The 23,883-nt window shown below is 45.6% G+C and overlaps 1 long non-coding RNA gene and 1 pseudogene across 1 annotated transcript; one reads left to right on the top strand and one right to left on the bottom strand.

Moving 5' to 3' along the window:
* Positions 1–23,883, bottom strand: part of LOC123625486 — a 46,671-nt pseudogene that overhangs the window by 4,059 nt on the left and 18,729 nt on the right.
* Positions 1,653–10,347, top strand: LOC123625351. The gene is made up of 3 exons (XR_006730474.1): positions 1,653–1,696; positions 9,219–9,323; positions 10,199–10,347. It is a non-coding gene; the product is annotated as an uncharacterized LOC123625351 (long non-coding RNA).

Below are 23,883 nucleotides of genomic sequence, written 5' to 3'. Positions count from 1 at the left end.
ATAGTGGAGAAGCGGATCTGTGGGGCAGGAAAACAATTTGTTTTCATTTGAGACACCTGTAGGCATTCAGCTACAGATGGTGAGCAGCTGAAAATAGTACCTGGGGATCAGGAGAAAAAGAAAAGATTGAGAAGGACATCTAGAATGCCGGGGAGAGATGAAGCTTGGAGAGAGGGAGTGATGATCTAGGGAGGAATGTGTAGAGTTTTGGCAACACACTGATTAGCCTTGGGCAGAAGAGGAAGAGGAACCACCTGATTACAGAAAGACAAGATCTGTGAATGGATACATCTTTCAGCAGACAGATAAATGTGTCAGTAAAGTGGTTAGAATTCTACCAGTCTGATATAATTTGGGCTTTGCAAAATTAGATAGTAGTTAGAACTACCTGAACTACCCAAGAGTGCCAAGACCCTCGTCGTTCGTCGCTCCTTCTCCTTGTTAAGCCACAGCATCCTGTTCATCATCAGTGAGAGTAAGAGGGTGAGGACGATCACCTGGACAGGAAAATCGTAGGAGGAGAACTTAATGAGCAAACAGGACACATCCAAGAAGATGACATCACACATACAAAGGTAAAGGTGGATATTAATACATTTCAATTACGTGGCCCTTTAGTTTTATGGATAACTGACAATGAATTGATTTTCTACTCTTTTTTCATAATGATGGGGACCTGGAAGGGCCCCAAGAGTCTACATAATGTTAATATTCACATTTTCGTTTATAGTCCTTGATGTGGTTGGCTAGGAAAGCTTAAACTGTTAAATGATTTGTGATGACACCTGTAAGTTGTTCAATGATGTCTCTCAGTATCTTTGGAAGACCTATGATGGTCTTACACATGTCCCTAACAAAGGTCACTCTGCCTACTTTTTCTCTTGTTGTTGTTGTTAAATTTTCAAAAACCATTAGGCACCTTGGCTTGACATCCATGGGACCTCAGTTTCCCAAGCTCCCTGCGACTGTAATGGTTTGTTCCAGTCCTCACGTACCTTTACTGGCTGGCTGATGAAGATGTTCTCAAGCACTGATAAAATAACGGAAACAACCCAGCTGGTGGCTTGGTCTTGGTTCAATTCTAAGCTATACAGTGCCGTAAAAAAGGAAGAAGCCAGGCTAGTGACCCCTAGGAGGAGCCAGCAGATGTAAGGCAACCATGTGGGCAGGCCGCCAGAGATGGGATTCTTCCCTTCTGCTGGGCTCAGGATGGGGAACCTGGTCACCTCCCTGAAGGACAAAAAGTAGAAGAAACCGTCTTGTACCCAACAGCTCCCCAGTGCCCTCAGAGGAGGGCATTCGTCACTTCAGGGGCTTCTAGTAAGGTTTTTCTTCCTCCTGGAGCCTGGGCTCCTCAGGGACTTTCAGATTCGAGGTTGCGGGACTGCAGAGAAGCTCCGCGGGTGACAAACTATGCTACAGTGACAGTTAATCAAAGACTCGCGCCGGCAGGCGAGCGGGCGGAGGAGGAACGACTGTCGCGACTCCGCACGCGCGCAAGCGTCCAATCAGGACTTCGGGGCGGAGCGGGGCCTTCCGCCACAACGAGGCGCTCGCCCTACCCTCCTGCCCGGCGATTGGTGGGTTGGCGACTCCGGGCACGGAGATAGAGGCGGGGCTCCTCCATCTCCTCGAATGGAAGCGAGGCAGCGGTGGGGCCAGTGGCGGCAGGGAGCATGCGTGGAGACATCTGAAAGTAAGTACCGCAAGTGAGGCTTGCAGTGCCCATGGGGGGGGACTGGAGTGAGATGGGTACAGGAGGCGCCTCCCAGAGCGTGGGCCCCTTTGGGAGTTTTGTGTGTCTCTGGAGGCACCTGCAGATGCTCGTGTCCTTACGCGTGTACCCGGCCAGGCGTGTGCGGACAGCCCACGGAGTCGGGCAGATGCCGATGTGTCAGTGCCTGCGGGCCTGGCACAGGGGCACTTAGTGAACATGACCGACTGGCATTGGTGTGCAGGAGCCACCGCGGGATGAAAGTAGACTAAGACATGGTCCCAATCCTTCTAGATAAAGTTTTGTTGGGGCGGGGGCTCAGTGCGAGGAGTTCTTAGGTCAATTTCCACGATCTGGGATGTAGTTAAGTGCTGAAATATTGTTGACTGACATGAGGGGCGTTCCTACAGTCTCCAGGAAGACTCCAGGGTGACAATGAATACTTGATCTACCTTACATCAGCTTTGAGGGATCCTTAAAAGTAAATCTCATTATGTCACTTCTTGGTTTAGGGAACAAAACGTTAAATCTATTCTGGCCAATACTTTCGCCTATTTCTCCTGCCTCATCTTAATTCTTGCTTTCTCAGTCCTCAGTTCCAAACAAACGTTCTCCCCTTCTCATTCTGTTGTGTCGCCCAGGGAACCTTTACACCTTTTCCTCCCCCTACTGCCTTTTATAAAATCCTTTATAAAAGCTTTACGTCATTTCATCAATCAAGCTTTTTCTTCCCTCAGATTAGGTTGGGTCCTTCCATAACCTTATACTTCTTTTCTTTCTTAGCAACGTATTTGTATGATCATTGATTTCTGTCTCTCTTGAAGACACTGCAGGGACTAGATCTGTTTTGTCCACCTTTGAGTGCACAATCAGTATGTGATGAAAGATTGAACTAATGAGTGAGTGATTTAGCATCTGGCAGCATTAGAGAAAAGCATTGTGAACCACTTGTGAGGTAGGATAGTGGTTCTCAGACAGTAAGACTTGGAGCTTGTTTTTTATATTTTGAAAAGCCCCCATCATGCAGAAGTGTGTAATATCTGTGTATTATTTTTGAAAGCCAACATAATTTCCTGAGATATAAAGGAGAAATTAAAGTCACTTATAATAGCATTTCAGTATGTGATAGTTGGGTGTTTATACCTCTACTTAGAAATATGAGTGCCACGGGTGTGTTGTGTTGTCAGACACACCAAGCAAAACACCATTCCTGATGGGATTTTCTGAAATGGTGTACAATTCTTGATAACGTCCTGTGCAAAACAGCACAGTTGTCCCTCGAATTACAAGGTAATTGTACTGTATATGAAAACCATGTGGATAGTTTGTGTTTATGTAGTGAAATATCGTTTGGCTCAAGGCTCAGATAACATGAACAGATCCTTTTTTTACCCACACGAATGTCAGGATGTTCAAGAGTCATACAGAATGTGGGACAATTCATGCTTCGGATAGTCTCAAGCAAAGAACGAAGTCTGCCTTTACTGATTCCTGCCCACAGATGTCTATTAGCATTGCCCCATCAGGCTAACCAGTAAAAAAAAAAAAAAAAGAAAACAAAATGCATGCCCCTACGGGGGCAGGCTGCTCTGGCGTCCTCAGCAAAGTCTTCAAGGCCAGAGGAGTGTGTGTAAGTAGAAGTGTAGATACAGCTTCTGATTGCAGAGGCCATTGTCAGGAGAAGTTGCAGCTTGGCCCGGTGGGAAAAGGGGCCCTAACAGGCTTTTTTTTTTTTCCACCCCCCAAAACGGGCCCAGGATGCTTTGGTCATCTTGGGGGGTGGAGGACTTCCCTTTGCTTCCTACCTGACAGCCATGGGGGATGAGCATTTCTACGCTGAACACTTGATGCCAGCTCTGCAGAGGCTGCTGGACCCAGAGTCAGCCCACAGACTGGCTGTTCAGTTTACTTCCCTGGGACTCCTTCCTCGAACTTCAAGACTCTGACATGCTGGTAGGTACTCTTGGAACACCTTATGCATTAAATGCAAGGCTGAAGCTGGGAGTAATGTTTCTCAGCCGGGACTGATTCTTTTTAAAACCAGACCCTCGAGTTAGCAGTGAGAATTAGAGTTCAATCTGAGCAGTATTTGTTATATGTAACATATTATAAAATTAAATGACAAGGAGAATTATATATTACTTACAGGACTTATGTTAAACAGTGGTCTCATTTGAGCTTCACAACTACTCTTGGAGCATCTTTCTCACCTCCTGCTTACACGATCAGATGGTGCTCACCTTGGGCGCCCTTTGCTGGTCCTCTTAAAGGTTGCTGGAGACCAGCAATCCGTTCTGCCCAGCGGAGCAGCTCCTCCCTCTGGCTCCCATGAGAGTCTGTGCACTGTTGCTGGGGTTTCTTATGAGCCTGGCTGAGCAAGGGCACAGCTGAAGCTGACTTTATTAAGCCGATTAAAGGGTTTTGTTGTTTGACACTCCTGGTTTCAGAGCAGCACTGTCAAGGGCCTGATGCCAGTGAGCTACTCTCTCCCACCCAGGACAGTAGACAAGAAGGTACGAATCGTAATCATAGTTGGAAACGACAGTGCCTGTCTCATGTTCATGCCATGGTAGAAACACTTTTTCTCCCCAGTCTTGTTGGTAATAGAGCCTTATGGTTTTCCAACTCTAGCAGGCATCACAATCACCTGGAGAGCTCTGTTAAAAATAGGTTCTCTCAGCACTCCGTCACCTGCCTTGGGTGGCACCCAGCAATCCCATGTTTAACCAGCTTCCCAGGTGTTTCTGATGTAGGTGAGCCAGGGACCACCCTTGGAGAAACACTGGGAAAGCCTTATGTACTTCTGACTTTTGTCATCGTTTTCCCAGGAAGTGAGAGTTCTGGGTCATAAATTCCAAAATCCACTAGGAATTGCGGCAGGATGTGACAAACACGGGGAAGCTGTGGATGGACTTTATAAGATGGGCTTTGGATTTGCTGAGATTGGAAGTGTGACTCCAAAACCTCAGGAAGGAAACCCCAGACCCAGACTCTTCTGCCTCCCCAAGGACCAAGCCGTCATTAACAGGTAGGCGAAAGACCCAGAGTTAACAGAGGAGGCCTCTTTCCAGTGGGGCTCTCAGTTTTTTCTCTCATAGAACATAGACATTGTTCTGACACTTGGAATGTTCAGGAACCCTGTTGAGCATCTATAGTGTGCCAGGCGTCTGTCCTCACACCAGCCCTGGAAAGCAGGTTTCACTATTTCTGTTGAACAGGTGTATACGTCGAGGCTCAGAGAGCTAAATAACTTAGCTGCGGTCATGGAGGTGAAAAGCAGGAGAGCTTGGGTGTGGCTCAGGCTTATTGGACTTCAGAGTTTGTAGTTCGTCCACCTGTTTCTCCAGTGCCCTCACTCAACTCTGCAAGCATATGTGAATTCAAAATATTTTGGTGACATTAAGACAGTAAAAAGGGCTAGGCACACACCTGGTCACACACTCATGTTTCAGTTGCCAGCAAGGCTGGAAGGAGTCATTAGCATCTTCCCCAGTATCAGGGGAGGTGGGTTCCACTGGAGGCAGAGAAGGGGAATGGCCACTAGGTCAGCCACCCACAGTGGGGCTGGCGATACAGGGATTAAGAAGAAAAATGATGCCTCTGCCTGCGGGGGGTGCCTAGTGACAGGGTGATAGAGAGGTAGGACATGTCGCTTGCCCTCAAGATTATAACCGGGATGAGAACTTTAAAGTACACATATATACATACATATCCTGGGCCAGGAGGACGGGTATGAAGCCCTCTGTGAATGCCAAGGGGCTGAGGGATCCTCTGCAGCTGGGAACTCTGTGCAGGAGGAGGGGAGCCTTAGATCTGGACCAGGAAGAGGGGCGATTTCGTAGGGAGAGAGCACAGGGAAGTGGAGCAGCATGGGCCCCAGGAGGATGCTGGCGGAGCCCAGGCGAGAGGTGGAAAGTTCGGCTATCAGAGTGGTGAGGGCTGGGGGGACCAGTGGCTGGGTAAGGAGCGGATGTAGGATCCAGCAGGTCTGGGGCAGCTACTGCAGACGAGTCGGGGCTGCTGCCAATGCTAGTTGGCTGACCAGCTTGTCTGTGACTTTTAATCTTTCCCTTTGTATTAGACGGCGTTCTGGCAAGTTCTCTAGGAGTCCCAGGCAGTTTAAGAACTGATTCTGACTGTTTGTTGTTTCTGTTTTCAAAAGTCATAAGTATACAGTGGAAATGGCCTCGGAGCTCTCTCCCCACATCCTTTGCCTTCTAACCTTGCCCTCCCCATCTGCTTGTGTGCTGCAGATACGGATTTAACAGTCAGGGGCTGTCAGTGGTAGAACACAGGTTACGGGCCAGACAGCAGAAGCAGGCCAGGCTCACGGAAGGTAAAATGGAGTTGCATCCGTGGGGCTCTTTGCATTTATTATGAGGAACTGTGGGAGAAACACTGGCAACACTCCCAGTGAAATGAACATGGTTGAGCAATAGAAAAAGCCACTAAGGAACTCAGGGCTCCTCTCCTAGGGGAATTTTCCTGGTTCCGCCCCAGCCTCCAAGATTTTAACTCAGTTTCACGATTTAGCAAAGACTCACTGTGTTTCTGTCTCATTATGTAACCTGTGTTATATCATAACTAGTGAAGGCTGGAAGTAAGCAAAGCAAAGTGGCTCAACTATGATCTTACAGGTGGTTAGGGTGTGAACAGGACATCTTCCTATGTTCCACTCTGTTGTCCTTTCTTTCACATTGTAAATAATATGTATTAGTTATAGAAGAGTTAGTAAATACAGAGAAGCATAAAGAAGAAAAAGTAACTCAAACTCCTCCCCACTCAGGGATAACTAATATTAGCATTTGGGAAAATATTCCCCATGACTTACTTTGGAAACAAGAAGCATGTTCGAAGGCTGCCTTTGGAAATGCAGATGTTTATTCTCCGAGGCTGTCTGCTTTGCTGTCTCTCAGGACGCACTTAGTGCTCGTAGCCCTGTGGTGTTCTGACATAGGTCCCCAGGTGCCCTCTGGGATCATGCAGGGCTGTGGCTCAGTAGGGATCATTTTCTTCTTTGGGTCCCTCTGAAACTCCTTCCATGAGGTTGAAGTCTCATTAGATGTCCTGGTGGCATGATGAGGAAACCCATGGATGTCAGATTCATTTCAGGAAGTGAGGCGGAAAGGTCTGGGGCATTAAGCAATGTCAGATTTGGAGAGTAGAAATGGCCTTGTTTGGGAACAGCTGCCTTTGTTATACTGCAGACCTGCCCACTCGGGGAACTGGGAAGGTCACGGTAGGGTGTCACTGTTTGGGATGCTCTCCTTCCTGCTCACCTTCCTTTTCTTCTTTTAATAGTCCACAGCGCTCTGTGCGACGGCCTTCCCGCTGCCCCCGTGCCCCCCCTCACTCTCAGGCTGGCCCTGACGCTCACTGCAGTGCAAAGCCTATGGCAGTGCTCTGCACAGATGTACCCGCCAGCAGCTGGGAGCCTTGAAAACAGCTTCTTGCTAGCACCATGCCAAGGGACATGAGTTGACAAAGCTGTGGTGCCCTCTGGGGACAGAGCTACCCAGCAATTTCTAACTCCAAAATCTTGTCAGTTTGGGCAGATGACTACTAATGAAAGATTCATTAGCTATACAAAAGTGATATTCTTTCAAGCCAATTTACCTAAGTGGAAAAGAATTGAAGCTTACAAATGATCTTGGCTTGATGGCTGCTAAACTTGGGAAGCTTGGAGACCTTGTCTTCTAACTTTTGTCTGCTTGAGTTCTAATCCTCTCCCTCGGCCCCCTCCCAGGAGGTTAGCTACACAAATCTCATTTACTTTCAAGCTGGTGATAAGAAAGTGTGATCTGGAGTGTGGGAAGGTCATTAGCAGTACGAGATATTGTTCTTCCATCCTCCCTGGCCTGACACATGTTTTGTGAGCTAACTTGGTGTTCTAGGTCTTTTCCCAACCATTAGATGGAAAAAGCAGCCTATACCATTGACGTACCACTGACTTTTGCAGATAGGAGAGTCTCTTAGGAGAAGTCAAGTACAGACAACCCCTTTCTTTCACACACGGCATATTTCTGAAAATGCATTTTCCTGGAGAACAAAAATGCAAGTCAAGTGATAGTCCTATGGACTTTTAAGCAAGGTGACCTCATTACTTACGTGCAAATGGAGACACTTTGGAGAGTGAAAGGCGGTAGGCAGTAATAATTACGCCCAGGCTACAGGAGTAGTCAACACTCTCCTGAGAGTGCTGAGATGTACGGTCACCTCAATTATAAGGGGAAATTCCTTTTCTCAGAACCAAAATTATAAAACAATTATACCTCTGCATTTTAGGCATGATAATTAAATTTTTTCCAGTATTGTATACATATTCTTTAATTTTGTTTTTTCTTCACAATTACACATTGCTTGTTGGAGCATCCCTTGAGATTAAAGTCGCCCCACATATATTGATTTCTGTCCACTCTGAGTTTTACTAAATTTATGGGGCCTACCTTTGGATCACTACTATTTGCCCTCCTCGTTTCTCCATTTTCCATTACAGTTTTAAAAATAAAAAAGCCAAAATGCCATGGAACATTCTTGGAGTTGCCCAGAATTGCTATACGGAGACTGCAGTGTTCTTTGGGGAGCAGGCAAGGGGCGCAGGGAAGCTTGGGCTCGGAGCGGGGGATCTACAAGGCCGTTTGCAGGCTGTCTGGTCGAAGATGGCCTCCGACTGTTGCCCAGGAAGTGGTGTGTGGGGTCAAAATCCTGACCAGCGACATTTGCAGATGGGCTGCCACTGGGAATAAACCTGGGGAAGAATAAGACTTTGGCGGATGCAGCCGCGGACTATGCGGTGGGCGTCCAGGTGCTGGGCCCCCTGGCCGACTACCTGGTGGTGAACGTATCCAGCCCCAACACGGCTGGGCTGCGGGGCCTTCAGGGAAAGACCAAGCTGCGCTGCCTGCTGACCAAGGTGGGCAGTTACACCCTCGTCGCCCATCCACCCGCTCCCTTTCATTCTCCAGGGCCAAGCTTCAGCGTCACCCTCAGGAAGCTGTCCCTGACACATGGACCAGTCAGGCCACCGTGCCACACCCTCCTGAAGCACCCTCTGACTTTCTACCACAACACTGATCATGTGCAGTAGTTATTAATTGTTGTCTGTCCCTGCTGTTAAACCCTAAGGCCCATGACAGCAGGGACCATGTCTCTCTCATTTGTCACTCTGTCCCTAGCACCTAGCATAGGAATGAATGGAATGACTTTCCACCATCTAGTACTTGGCGCAGTATTTCTTGGTTATCTTTTAGGAACTAAAGTCTAAAAGACCCTTAAGATATTATTAGCCAATGCCAGTGGGTTTTCTTTGGTTCAAAAGAATTGAATCAAATCCATCTTGATGGGGTCCCTCATGTAACTGAGGGCTGGGTTTCCTAAAAAGGAAAAATTGTTCATGCTTAAGTTTGATAACGTGTGAAAACCCACTGACCTGCAGCCGTAGGTCCCAGTTACACTGTCGGGCCGTGGTCTGGGGGTCCCCATCTCTGGCCATTTGTCACCCCAGGTGCTCCAGGAAAGGGAGGCCTTGCAGGGAGCACGGAAGCTGGCAGTGCTGGTGAAGATTGCCCCTGACCTCACAGCCCAGGACAAGGAGGACATTGCTAGCGTGGTGAGAGAGGTTAGAGTCAGGGTCTGGGCCGGGAGGGCGGCAGGGGCGGGGGGGGGGGGGGACCTCTCATTGTCTGATGAGGCCAGCTGGGATAGCCCAGAATGGCAGCCTTTGTGATTTCCTCTCTGTGACACTAAAGGCTGGTTTGGTATCTGTCACAGTGTCATTCATCCTGTAGTAAAAACTGAATGTTTGAATAAATGTCTGAATGAGCCTTTTTTTTATGTCTCTTCCTTCCTCTCTTTCCTCATCTTCATCCAGCAAGGGCTTTAAAGCTCGTGCAGGTATCCCTGGCCAATCTCAGTTGGGACCAGCATATTCTGTCTCATTCTCTGCAGCCTTTCTGAATACCAGGTCTCTATGGCCACGACAGTAGCAGGAAAACAGACTGAGCCCAGCAGGCATTGGTAAAAATCTTCATTCCACCACTTCCTAACTGGGGCCTCAGACAAGACACTGTATTATTTATTTATTGAGACAGGGTCTTGCTCTGCTGCCTGGGCTGGAGTGCAGTGGCATCATAGCTCACAGCAACCTCAAACTCCTGGGCTCAAGTGATCCTCCTACCTCAGCCTCCCAAGTAGCTGGGACTACAGGCGTGTGCCACTGGGAAGACCCTATAAAGTGGGTTGTTCCAAGGATTAAACTCTGTCCTAATGGAACTTCATGGGTGGTCAGTATGTGATAGCTATTGTCACATTGTGGCTCATTCAGACACTTGTTCAAGGAAAGGATAGTGAGGTCTGCAGCAGCTCTTGCTTCTGGGGACTGTAGGTGTGGGCACCTGGCCCAGCTGCTGTCTCAGACCTCCAAAGAAGCTTCTCTGAGTCCATCAGTGCCACAACTCAAGGGCTTTTCTCTGTCTCACACTGCAGTTGGGCATTCACGGATTGATTGTCACGAACACCACAGTGAGCCACCCCGCCAGCCTCCAGGGTACCCTCTGCTCTGAAATGGGAGGGCTGAGTGGGAAGCCCCTCCGGGATTTATCCATTCAAACCATTTGGGAGATGTACACACTCACCCAAGGCAAGGATTCGGTGTCTTCAGACCTGCATGTGGCCTGGGTTCCTGGGTTGTGATGGGAATCATTGTTCCCTAACCTGCTGTGTTGGGCGGGGGAGCTGTTGGGCTGAAGCCAAACCGAGGTTCTGTTTCTTGCGCCCACCTGACTGTGTAGCCATGTCCTTCTCTGCAGGTAGAGTTCCCATAATTGGAGTCGGCGGAGTCAGCAGGAGGCAGGATGCACTGAAGAAGATCCGGGCGGGGGCCCCCCTGGTGCAGCTGTATACAGCGCTCACCTACCAGGGGCCGCCCATGGTCGGCAGAGTCAAGCAGGAGCTGGAGGCCCTTTTGAAGTGAGTGGGGCCTCGGGTGGCTAAAACAGGAGTTCGTTAGGAGACATTAATTCTAACCGCTCCAGTCATCGGGATGCTATTCATCTATTGCTCATTCAGAAAGCCTTCGAGGGGTACACTCTGAAAGCAGGGAACATTACTCTGTGCTTCTGCTTTGACGGAGGACAAACAGTGCCAAGGGGACTTGGGATTGACCCCACAGCCGTGGTGTTTCCAAGGCAGAGTCATCCATTTCTCTGAGGGAGAGGAGCCTGGGGGGAGTCCTGGCACCATTCCCTCTAATTAACATTGCTCAGTGTCAGGGAGCTGTCTGTACTTAAAATCGATTCCCTTCCTGCTCAGAACAGCTGCGTAGTAATACCTCTCGGTCCCTGGGGGACCGTGTCGAGGGCATGCCATGTGCCTGGGTGGGATGGTGCATTGAGGGGTGAACGTGGGCTTCCTGTAAGAGCAGGGCCCATCCTTTACTGTTTGCTGAAATTGCTTTATTTTCTTCCTTTTCAGCTGATTACAGAGAGACAAGATCTGTGAATGGATACATCTTTCAGCAGACAGATAAATGTGTCAGTAAAGTGGTTAGAATTCTACCAGTCTGATATAATTTGATCTTTGCAAAATGAGATAGTAGTTAGAACTACTTGAATTATCCATGAGTGCTAAGACCCTCCTCGTTTGTTGTTCCTTGTCCTTGTTAAGCCACGGCATCCTGTTCATCATCAGTGAGCGTAAGGGTGTGAGGACAATCACCTGGACAGGAAAATCGTAGGAGGAGAACTTAATGAGCAGACAGGACACATCCAAGAAGATGACATCACACATACAAAGGTAAAGGTGGGTATTAATACATTTCAATTACGTGGCCCTTTAGTTTTATGGATAACTGACAATGAACTCATTTTCTACTCTTTTTTCATAATGATGGGGACCTGGAAGGGCCCCAAGAGTCTACATAATGTTAATATTCACATTTTCGTTTATAGTCCTTGATGTGGTTGGCTAGGAAAGCTTAAACTGTTAAATGATTTGTGCTGACACGTGTAAGTTGTTCAATGATGTCTCTCAGTATCTTTGGAAGACCTATGATGGTCTTACACATGTCCCTAACAAAGGTCACTCTGCCTGCTTTTTCTCTTGTTGTTACTGTTGTTGTTAAATTTTCAAACACCATTAGGCGCCTTGGCTTGACATCCATGGGACCTCAGTTTCCCAAGCTCCCTGTGACTGTAATGGTTTATTCCAGTCCTCACGTACCTTTACTGGCTGGCTGGTGAAGATGTTCTCAAGCACTGATAAAATAACGGAAACAACCCAGCTGGTGGCTTGGTCTTGGTTCAATTCCAAGCTATAAAGTGGAGTAAAAAAGGCAGAAGCCAGGCTAGTGACCCCTAGGAGGAGCCAGCAGATGTAAGGCAACCATGTGGGCAGGCCGCCAGAGATGGGATTCTTCCCTTCTGCTGGGCTCAGGATGGGGAAACTGGTCACCTCCCTGAAGGACAAAAGTAGAAGGAACCATCTTGTACCCAACAGCTCAGAGAGAGGATGACAGGTGATCCGGAAAGCTGGTGCGGTACATACCTGGATGGCTCTTCCTCCATGGGAAGAATATGTTTCCAAGAGTTGCTGGAGTTTCTGAAGCTGGCTGGCTGCATCTAGGAAGTCACAGGGCTGGTGAAGCTGGGTGAGACCCAGTCTGCCTACATGAGATTTCAGCCTCTGCAGAACTCTGAGCAGGTAACAGCAGAAGTGATGGTGGTTTTCAGGAACCACCGAAAATATATTTCAAGCTGACACTTTCAACAAGTGGAAGATTTCAATAAGTAACAATTAGCGGGAGAGATCAGCAATTCATTTAGTTGATGATAAGGTTACATTTTCCCTGTACTAATGGAGATTGGACCCAACACCTACAGTATTACTGTCTTCTCTGAGGATGCTGGTGAATTTTTAACAACTGTAAAGTTCTAAACTTTTATCTAAAGGCTTTTAAAACCTCATGTAGCTATTTCTCTAGAACAGCAGGACATGCAACCTATACTGGTAAGTGCCCAGGGGACTCAAACTGTACTCGAGTTTGATAAACTGCATAATCTCACCATTCCATGGAAGAGAAAGAATGACAAGTTCCAACAGCCTTTAACAAAGCAGATGGAATACAGGGGTCTGATACAGAGAATATTTTTGGGTTTTTTTTTCTTAATTCTGTACTTTGAATCATCAGGTAGATTGTCTAGAAGCCGTCAAAGGGATCAGGGCTGCTAGCTCTATATTGGAAGCTTAAAGAAATTGAAACAAGCAGGTGGTTGTATCATGACTGTTGGTTATGAATGAGTAAGAAAGTAAGAGACGTGCAAGGGAGCAGGAGGCAGATGAAAGGTGAGTTACTGAAGTCTACACACCTTTACCATTTGCCCAGCAGGGTTCTGCCTGCTGATGACAACCCTGACCCTCTAAGTGAGAATAAATGAGGCTGGATAAGAGTGTCACCAGCTTGTTAATGTCGTAACTCCATGGAGATTGTTCACACTCTGAGAACAGATATGGATTTCTCCTGAGCAGGAATCCCACAGTTTCCTGTAATTCCTGAAGGTAGGAACAAGATGAGAAAAATCAGTCTGCCGTACGTTAATCCGGGACTGGTAGCGATTACAGACGGTCAGGCTGTTTCTTACAGTCACAGGGGGATAGGCTTAGTGTTGCAGGGAGCAGTCACCTCACAGTAGGTTCAAAACCAGTTTTATGAGAGAATATGGAATGAAAGAAGGGACAGTTTGATCAAACATCAAAAACTAAAACAGTTCGAGTAGCACATAATCATTCCCACTCTGTCCTCAGAATACTTTATAGTCAAGAGTAAAAGCTACAGGTACGACTGATCACAACTCAGGGGACAGGAATTAGGGGGAAGATATTAAGGGTAAAAGGACCCCAAAGCCTTCCAGGAGATCCTCTCCACTGCTCTTTCCCATTACATAGGGAAGGGGACCGTGTCATTTACCTTACCTCGACCACCTTTGTCAGACAGGGGGCTCGACAGAAGCATCTGAGAGGCAGGAGGCCTGTCCGGGGGATAAGGGAGACAGAGTTTCCTGTGGTTGAATCAACGGGAAGAGCCGCCCAATGACAAGATTGATTGGGAAAAGGATGACAGCAGTTCAGACGCTGATAAGCAGTTCACGCTGATAACCAGTTTGGACGCTGATAAGCAGTTCAGACCAGGTCACAGCAAATGGACTCACTGAAAGAAAAGCAGAATGTCAACCTTCATTCTCAACAACCAAAATCCTCACAAAGTCATTCCTCTCCTAGGTTTGACTATTTAGGAATTTAACTACATTTATCTAGGGATAGACAATTACCATGGCAGTAAAGATCCCGATGTGTTCCTAAGACTGCTCCATTTGCTAATGAACAAGAACAGTGGGAAAATCTGCTAGAGCATTTTAACGTTAGGGCGGGGCAGTGGGGAATGAAGGTACATCATGATTCTGCTTCTAACCCTGAAGTTAAGGAGGGCGGAGCACAGTGCAAGGGTTGCACGCGACCCACGCCACACGCTAGGGCTCGTACATGTGTGCTCGTCTCTCTCGGCAGTGGTGCTGCCTCTCTTCCAGAACATGACGCTGGTGACCGTGTTGCAGAGGAGCAGCGTCATGCAGCGCGAGAGCCGCTAGACCCTCGTGAACTGGTTCCAGGGATGCCGAGTTGCCACTGAGAGCCACAGGTAATCCTGGGTGAACTTCTCCACAACCATGGAGGAAAACATGTGTCTAAAAAGAGAAATCAGAATAGGAGAAACGTAAGATTTCAGTCTGACAGTGCTCCAGACTAAGATGCGGTTTGCCCAGCAATCAGCTACGTAGCAACTCCTCAGCCTCTGTTCTACGCCTGTACAGACGGGCTTTCAGATAATTTCATTCTTTTGTTATTTTAGGATAAAAGGCTTCTGAGGATATGGATAATTTAATATTGTATAAGGGTTTAAAATTTAAAAAACTGTTGTTTTAGCTTTATAAGAGTTTTGATAATTCTTTCACTCTTTAAAAGTTTACAGTAAGCTTCCACTCAAAAGTTTGGATAGTTTGGATAATTCATCCTTTGAGCACCTAGTCTATCCCAAATGTGGAGGAACGGTAAATAATATATAAAAATAAAGAACCAAAAAGACTCGGCTGGGCTTAGAAACTAAATAAATATATTCGAGGAAGAGAAATGGAATGAGAAAACAAGGTAGTGAGTGACATAGAAGCCACAGGATTATGGAGCAGCTCTAGGCCTGGAAGAAAGCAGGACACAGAGGTGGGAGTATGACTCTGTCGCCTAGGCTGGAGTGCAGTGGCGCGTTCATAGCTCACTGCAACCTCCAACTCCTGGGCTCAAGTGCCAGCCTCCTGAGTAACTGGGACTACAGGTGCATGCCACCACATCTGGCTAATTTTTTAAATTTTTTGTAGAGGTGAGGTCTTGCTATGTTGCCCAGGTTGGTCTCAAACGATCCTCCCACCTCGGCCTCCCAAAGTGCTAGGATTATGGGTATCACCCACTGTGCCCAGCCAAGACAGTGATTTAAAACATGGGAGTCGGGAGAGAGGTTATTCAAGAGCGGTTAAAGCATTTCTAGTTCTTTGTCATGTTCAGGAGGAACAAACATATTCTAAGTAAGACCTTCTTAGCAAATTAATAGTGAAAAACTATGTTAAAAAGTTAAAGCTAACCACCAAAAAGAATTAGAAGAAGGAAAAAGAGGAGAAACAGCAGCAGGAGGTAGAAACAGAAGAGGAGGAAGACGAAAGAAATGCAATGTATAGTTTCTAAACTAGAAACGATTATAACAATACAAGAGGTAGGGAACATTTTAAAAAAAAAAACCCTGTCACTCCAACAGAAAGGGTGGTAACAAATAACGCAAAATAAGATGGTACAGTCCAAATGGATCAGTAATCATAATTAATGTAAACATATTAAACTCACATATTAAGATATACAGATTAGATCTTATTTTAAAAAATACAATGATATGTAGCTTATAAGACATGCATCTAAACAAAATCATAGGAAAGGGCTGAAAATAAACTGATAAAGATATTTAATAGAAACATTAACCAAAGAAAGTTGAAATACTAATATCAATATCAGACAAAACAGAATTTAAGATAAAAAGTATTAAAAGGATAAAAAGGAAAGCTATATAACAAAAAAAAGGAAAAGGAAAACTTCACCCAGAATAACATGCACTTAAATTTCCTAATGAAATATCTTCAAAATATGTGTATGTGGTAAAAACATACATAATTAAAGAATTAACAAATCCATCATAATACTTCTATGAGAACACAGAGATTAAACAATCACATTTCAACAAAATGAATACACTTGAATTCTTAAATATACCCACATATTATAAAAAATACTAGAACTAGCTGGGCACAACGGCATGCACCTGTAATCCCAGCTACTTGAGAGGCTAAGGCAGGAGGAGTGCTTGAGCCCAGGAGTTTGAGACCAGCCTGGGCAACACTGGGAGATCCCATCTCAAAAATAATACATACTAGAACTGAGTCAGGTATCGGGATGGGGGGATACTTATTTACCACGTAAGTTTTCATAAAGAGGAGGAAATTTCTACCAGTTTACTCCTATACACAAGCAACAAACAATTTAAAATATGTAATTTTAGAAAGATATCTACATCAAAAGCAAACTCTACCGTTTGACACTCTTACAACCAGTACATACTTCCCATTGTTGCACAACCTCTTCAATCCCTGGAATTATAGGTACATACCCCAAAGAATTTCAGCACATATCTGAAGGGCAGATACCAGACCATTCCCTGCAGATTGGCAGACACTCTTGGTTGCCTGTCCAACAGCCATTTATTTCCTTCTTCCTCTTTTCTAGTAGAAACCTGATTTTCCAGTAACAAGTAGCAACATGGGTGTGTTCACCCCAGAGAGTGAATCATGATTATTTTAAGCCAATGAAAGTGACCCCATGCCCATTGTCATTGTTTAGGGATAGAAATGTGTTTTAGTTTGGCCGAAGAAACCTAGGGGGAAATCTGCTAGGGTACTTCTCAATAAAAGATGATATAACTTTAGCTAGCACACAAGTCAGATGTGAGCTTCCATATTGCTAAAGGACACAGGCAAATTCAAACCTAACAACCTTTGCTATGGCAAACAAAACCACCAAAACCACAATTCACAATTGCAAAGATGTGGAAACCCAGGTGCCCATCAATACACGAGTGGATGAATAAAATGTGGTATGTGTATAACCATAGAGTACTACACAGCCATAAAAGAACAGTGGTGAACTATTACCTCTTGTATGAACCTGGATGGAACTGGAGACCATTCTTCTAAGTGAAGTATGACAAGAATGGAAAAACACACACCACATGTACTCACCATTAAATTGGAACTAATTGATCAACATTTATGGGCACATCTGGAAATGACATTCATCAGAAATCAAGCAACATGGATGGACCTGGAGACCATTATCTTAAATGAAACAATTCAGACACAAAGACAAATACAGCATGTTCTCACAAGTGGGAGCTAAATAACGTGTACCCATGGAAGCAGAGCGTAGAATGATGGACAGAGACTCGGAGGGGTGGGAGTGGGGAGGGGGTGGGTGACGGGAGGTGCTTGGGGGTACAATGCACATTGCTCCAATGATGGATGCGCTGAAGGCCCTGACTTCACCAGCATGCAATATGTTAATATCAATGTAGCAAAACTGCACTTGTACTCCGTGAATATATACAAATAAAAAAAATAGAGGAAAAAAATGAAAACAAGCAAAAAATCCAAAATGAGATTTGTGTTCTTGTGGCAGTTCAGAAAAAAAGTTTCAGAATTCTTTGTTACTTCTCCCATCAAAAAATGGGGTCTATGTCCCTTCCCCTTGAATCTGATTTTTCAAAGCTAGGTCATAAAAAGCCAGAGAGCTTCCAGTTAGTTCTCTTGAAATGCCCATCCTGAGAGAAGCCAGCCAGCATGTAAAACATCCAGCTGTCCTGAGGCTGCCATGTTGAATGGAGGCCAAGTGCAGACACTCTCTGAAGCCACAGATGTGCTCCCAGCTGGCAGGCAGCTCCACCTGCTGGCCGCGCCAGGGGGCCACTTTTGGATCTCTAACACCAGGGAGCCCAGAGATGACTATGCAGGAGCCCAAGGGAAAACTGCTGGGTCAGGCCCTTCCCAAATTTCTGACCCACAGAATCACAAGCAAATAAAACAGTCATTTTAATCCACTAAGTTTTGGGAGCAGCAATAGTAATTGGAATGATTCTTAATGAACAACTAAGTATTTCTTGCTATCTGGAAGTCGTGACTACTCAATCACACAAGAGGAGAAAAAGGAAACATTCATGAGGAAGAATTCAGCACAATTTTTAAAAAGGAGAGGGGATCAGGCTCTGGCAGAAGCAGTTCCATCTTTTTCGCCTTTAAGGCATTTTTATGTAAGGTGCTTGGACTTCTTGAAGTTGGTCATCTTGTTCTCATGAGGAAAAAGCCAAGAGCTCTGATATCACTGAACCCAAAAAACTGCAGGGAAGAAATGGAGCAGGTAGTCAAGGTACATTCACCTGGACGGCACATCAGTATTTACTGCTAATAGTGATTTCCCGACAGTACCTAAAGGAAAAGAGCTCTCTCTTTGCGGCTGGTAGGAAGACCCGGTCCTGCCAGGTCTCCCGGTCTCCTAGGTCCACGGCCAGCCAGCAATTGCACAGGGAGTGCCATTTCCTCTTAACTGCCACATCACTGGCAATCACCTGGCTTCCATACCTAGAGTAAAATGCAGACAGTCACGTTAGGAAGCTGGGCTTGAGTCAAGTGACAAGTAATCTTTCACCATCAGTGGATGTCCTAATAAATGAGTGGTGTCAGCACAAGGCAAGAACTAAGGAAAGAAAGGAGAGTTGAGCCTGTCTCTCCCTTCCTACCCTCTAAGGGAGTTCATGTGTCAGACACCAGACTGCCAACTCCTGTTACCTATGAGCAGCTCAGTATGTGGGTGTACTTCATTGATTGATTGATTTTAAATGTGAAGGGGCGGGCGGTTTTGAGTAGGCGTGCTCAGTTGCCTTGTCTGTTTTTTGTTTAGACACTAGAGTCTCACATTCAATTGCCCTGGGTACTACCCCCGCCTGTAGTCCCCGCTACCTGGGAGGCTGAGGCAGAAGGATTGCTTAGAGCCCAGGAGTTTGAGGCTGCAGTGAGCTATAAGGAGGCCACTGCACTCTAGCCCAGGCAACAGAGCGAGATCTTGTCTCAAAAAGAAAAAAAAAAAAAAAAAAACCCACTTTAATACCAAGCTGATGGAAAGCTCTGGAGCTGACACATAACCTTGAGAATTTATATGTAATAAATATTTATTGTTACAGTATTAACTATAATCATTAATTGTAACAAATATATATTCAGTCCTAATATAATCGTGCCACTTGGACTGGCTGCTGCTAAGACAAACATGATAAGACAGTATCATTACCCTTGAAGAACATAAGACCATTGTGAGCTAAAATTTTATAATCAAAGACTACATGTAAAGTTAGGATTGAGGTAAACTAGTGACATGAATTAGTGAGAAAAGGAGAAACTATTACATAGGTGTGAATTTCTTTAAGTACTTCCTGTGAAAGAGTTATCTACTTTAAATTTTAAAATTATCTTCCTATGATTATAAACTAATAGGACTTCACTGTTACAATTTTAAAATACCTAAAAGTGTACTGAAGAAAATTTTTCCAGTCTTGTGACCCTACTACCCCGGAGACAGTTATTGATAATAATTATCAAATATTATGTACTCTCCCCTATACACATACTTTTTAAAAATATTCAATGTTACTGGGCATAATTTACATATGATAAATTGCACCCAATTTTAAATATACAGTTCAATGCATTGTGACAAATGTATACATCTGTGTAAGCACCACCACCACCCCTGAAAATATCACCCCAAAAAGTTCCCTTGTGGCTCTTTCCAGTAACCTCCCACCCCCTCACTCCTGGCCTCAGGAGACCATGAGTCTGCTTTCTGTCTCTATAGACTAGTTCACCTTTTTAAGAATTTCATATAATGCGAATTCATGCAGTATGTCTTCTTTGTGTCTGGTTCTTTTGCTCAGTATGATTTTCTCTTTTAAATTCACCCATGCTTTTTGTATATCAATAGTTGTCTCTTTCTTTGTTGAGTGGTACTCCATTGAATGACTATACTAGGATTTGTTTTTTCATTCATTTGATGGACATCTGTGCTGTTTCCAGTATTGCATATCTACCCCTTAAAGTTTAATTGATAAATTAAGCAAGTAAGAGATTAACCATAATAATAAAACAAAATAATTATTACAATATATCTTAATAAATGTTATGCGAATGTGGTCTATCCCTCTCTCAAGCGAAGGAGAGGAGGAGCGAAGGAGCAGGAGGAAGCAGCGAAGGAGCAGGAGGAGGCAGCACTGTGGGTTTGGCAACCGGATGGAGAGCAGTGGCAGGGTGTGGTCAGAAGACAGACAAACCAGCAGACCTGAGTTAAGTGACTGAAGGGAGGATGAGGCCTGAAATTCCAGAGCTTATGCCTTTAACATGAAATATTCACCGAATCAACTGATCAAGTATTGGGCCTCTAAATCCTGCTTCCCTCCCAACTCAGCTAGGATTGCCAGCTAACACAGAGGATACCCAGCTCAACTTGAATTTCAGACAAATGAAGAATAATTTGTGCCATAAACTGCATTCACTATGTATTTAAAATGCAAATTTGACTGGGTATCCTGTATTTTAATTTACTAGAGCTGGCAACTCTCCACCCAGGGCAACAGACAAATAGATACTTTGCACATTCTAAAATTTCCAGGGTGTTTTCTGAGTCCCATGAGGATACAACCTTGGCTTAAAAAATAATAGAGATTTAAGAGTTAAGTTCTTAGGTCTTGAGACAGTAGATATGAAGAGAAATTTAAGCAAAGTCCCACTTGGATTTCTGTGCTACCTAGTGTCATGCTATCTGCTTCTTCTGATCAAAGTCTCCCCCAGCCCCCAGTTTTATTTAATATCCTCAAGACACTATGACAAAGCTTTTGGAAAGTCTCATTACCTTCTGCACATCTGCTTGGTCCTTCCTCCAAGCCCACACGACTATGATCATATAGAATCCTAAGAGGCTGGCCAGCCAGGACACCCCAGCGGGATTGCTGGTCCTATAAAGGAACAGTTTGATCGTGGCTTCAACATGCACTGTCCTGGGAACAATAAAGAAGTCACTGCTGAAGAAGGTCAGGTGGTTACAGAGACACTGTGTCCTCCAAATGGTGCTCTGCAGCCCAACCTGGAATGAGAGTCAAGACGCCAATTCTACTCAGAGTGCTAAGGAAGGGACAAACCTAAGATGTAAAACACTGGTAGTTTCGAGATGGAAAAGGACGTCTGGACCTCTCCCTCACTGCTGGTGGTGGTGTGAACAATTATAACCAATGTGGGGAACTATGTGGCAACAGCCGGTGAGGCTGGAGCAGCTCTAACTCTGAATCCTGAAATTCCAGTTCTGAATATATATCCTAGGGGAACTTTGCACGAAGATATGTGAAAACGAATGTTTTGTCAGCACTGTTTGTAACTATCAAAAATAGGAAACAACCTATATGTCCAATAACAGCAGAATGTAACAAATTAACAAGTATGTAAGTACTTAACAAGCCCATAAATACATAAGTAGAGTCAAACTGATGGAATACTATTTGGCAGTTAAAAATGAATGCATGAGGCTGGGCGTGGTGATGCACGCCTGTAATCCTAGCACTCTGGGAGGCCAGGGCGCAAGGATCGCTCGAGGTCAGGAGTTCAAGACCAGCCTGAGCAAGAGCGAGACCCCGTCTCTACTAAAAATAGAAAGAAATTATCTGAACAGCTAAAAATATATATAGAAAAAAATTAGCCGGGCATGGTGGCGCATGCCTATAGTCCCAGCTACCCGGGGAGCTGAGGCAGAAGGATTGCTTGAGCCCAGGGGTTTGAGGTTGGTGTGAGCTAGGCTGATGCCATGGTACTCTAGCCCGGGCAACAGAGCAAGACTCTGACTCAAAAAAAAAAAAAAAAGGCCGGGCGCGGTGGCTCACGCCTGTAATCCTAGCCCTCTGAGGGGCCGAGGCGAGTGGATCACTGGAGGTCAGGAGTTCAAGACCAGCCCAAGCGAGACCTCGTCTCTACTAAAAATAGAAATAAAAATTATTTGGACAACTATATATAGAAAAAATTAGCCGGGCATGGTGGCGCATGCCTGTAGTCCCAGCTACTCGGGAGGCTGAGGCAGTAGGATCGCTTAAGCCCAGGAGTTTGAGGTTGCTGTGAGCTAGGCTGACGCCACAGCACTCACTCTACCCCAGGCAACAAAGTGAGACTCTGTCTCAAAAAAAAAAAAAAAAAAAAGAATGAATGAGAAGTAGATCTATCAACACGGATAAATGCTGAGTGAACAAGGATACGTACGGTATGGTACCGTTTACACAAAGCCTAAAAGCATGCAAAACAACACTTAGTTATCTATTCAGTTTCAGTTTCTCTCTAGAATATAAGCTCACGAGGATACTCTCTTGTTCACTGCTCTGTCTCTAGTTCCTAGACTTGGGCATGGTATGTGGAAGATAGTGGCTGAAAGAATGAACACATACACCAGACTCAGGACAGTGGTCACCCTTTGGTGGAAGGCAGGGAGTGAGATTAGAGAGGGATACAACCACAGCTTCAGTTACTTCCGAGTGTATTATTAAAAAAATCCACAGTAAATGGAGCAAAATACTAACTTTGATAAAGCTGAGTGTACATTCAATGTTTATTGTATTATTCCCATATGTTATAACCTTTCTTCATAATAAATATTTTTTAGAAATATCAGTAGGTGAGTAAGTGGAAGCCACCAATTCTGTGTTTGGTTTTGTGGATGAAAAGCCTAAGATATCGTCATTAGGACTGACTCCTTTCCATGGCACAAGGTTAAGTTCTGGATGCCCCACCTCTGTGCTCTGACCTGGGAAGAGCTCTCATGCTGTGCTTGGCGGCTCTAGTCCTTTCACAGAGTCCAAGCACTACAGGGAGCTTCGAGGAGGTGGGAGATACCCGATGCCTCCTGCGATCAATGGGTCTGTGTCGCCAGAGGAGCAGAGCTCTCCAGCCTGGCCACTCAGTGTGGCTTCCCCAGGACGCGGCACCGGCATCGGCCAGGAGCTCGTGAGAAGCGCAGGATCTCAGGCCTGGCCCCAGAGCCGCTGCGTCAGAACCCGCACTTTAACAAGCTCCCCAGTTTGAGGAGTTGCTTGAGAAGCCGCCATCCATCCTGAAACCACTGCTTGAGGCCAGGAATGGTGCCAGATGCCTCCCTGGGAATCCCTTTTCCTTCTCTTCCCAATCTGGATGACACTTTCTCAGCTGTTTTAAGAAGAGCTTCACAACCCCCTCCAGGACCTTTAACCACATTCTCTGTGCTGCTGAACTGAGACTTTCATCAGGCAGGAGCTCAGAGTACGTGCAAATGGATAGTGCTGATTTAAAGTGGTTAGACATCAGGAACAAAGTGATAATGACGAGTGACACTCTGTCCCCATCTGGCCTGGAATATACAAGAATCTGCAGTTTTTTCTTAGCTATAAAAATTCTGTTTTGTTCAGCAGGAAGTTTGTTTCATTGTACCCACAGCACATTTAATACTTCAAGACTTTTCCAGCTTCTAGATACTGCTTTCCTTATTTTAACTTCAGAAGCACCCTGGACTGTGTCTGAGAAAGAAATTACAAAGATAAAGCACAAATCTGCTCCTGCCCCAGAGACACACTGTCCCTGCCCACCACGCTCAACCCCTCCTGTTCCCCAGGCTGATTTATTTCCCTTTTGATTATTTTTCTTTCTGGGCCCAGATAACAAATGCGCCCTGTTTAAGGGGGCAGCCAAGGTAGCAGAGAGGCCTGAGAAGTATCAGTTTCTTACTTGGCATCCGTTGTTCCTCCACGTCCTGTTGTGGCTGTCCCAGAAATAACCCTGAGTGACGGCAGTGACGACAGAGACCAGCGGGGGTGTCAGCTGAGCACCCTCCTGGCTCCCATTCCACACGGCTGTTATGTAGTAGGTGCCAGTCCCGTACTGCAGGTTCTCCAGCGTCACCGCCCACGTGTACTCCTCATCTTTGAG

The sequence above is a fragment of the Lemur catta genome, chromosome 20, assembly GCF_020740605.2.
Source record: "Lemur catta isolate mLemCat1 chromosome 20, mLemCat1.pri, whole genome shotgun sequence".
Classification (NCBI taxonomy): domain Eukaryota; kingdom Metazoa; phylum Chordata; class Mammalia; order Primates; family Lemuridae; genus Lemur; species Lemur catta.
The sequence above is the reverse complement of the archived record's forward strand: the minus strand, read 5'-3'. Positions and strand labels throughout refer to the sequence as shown.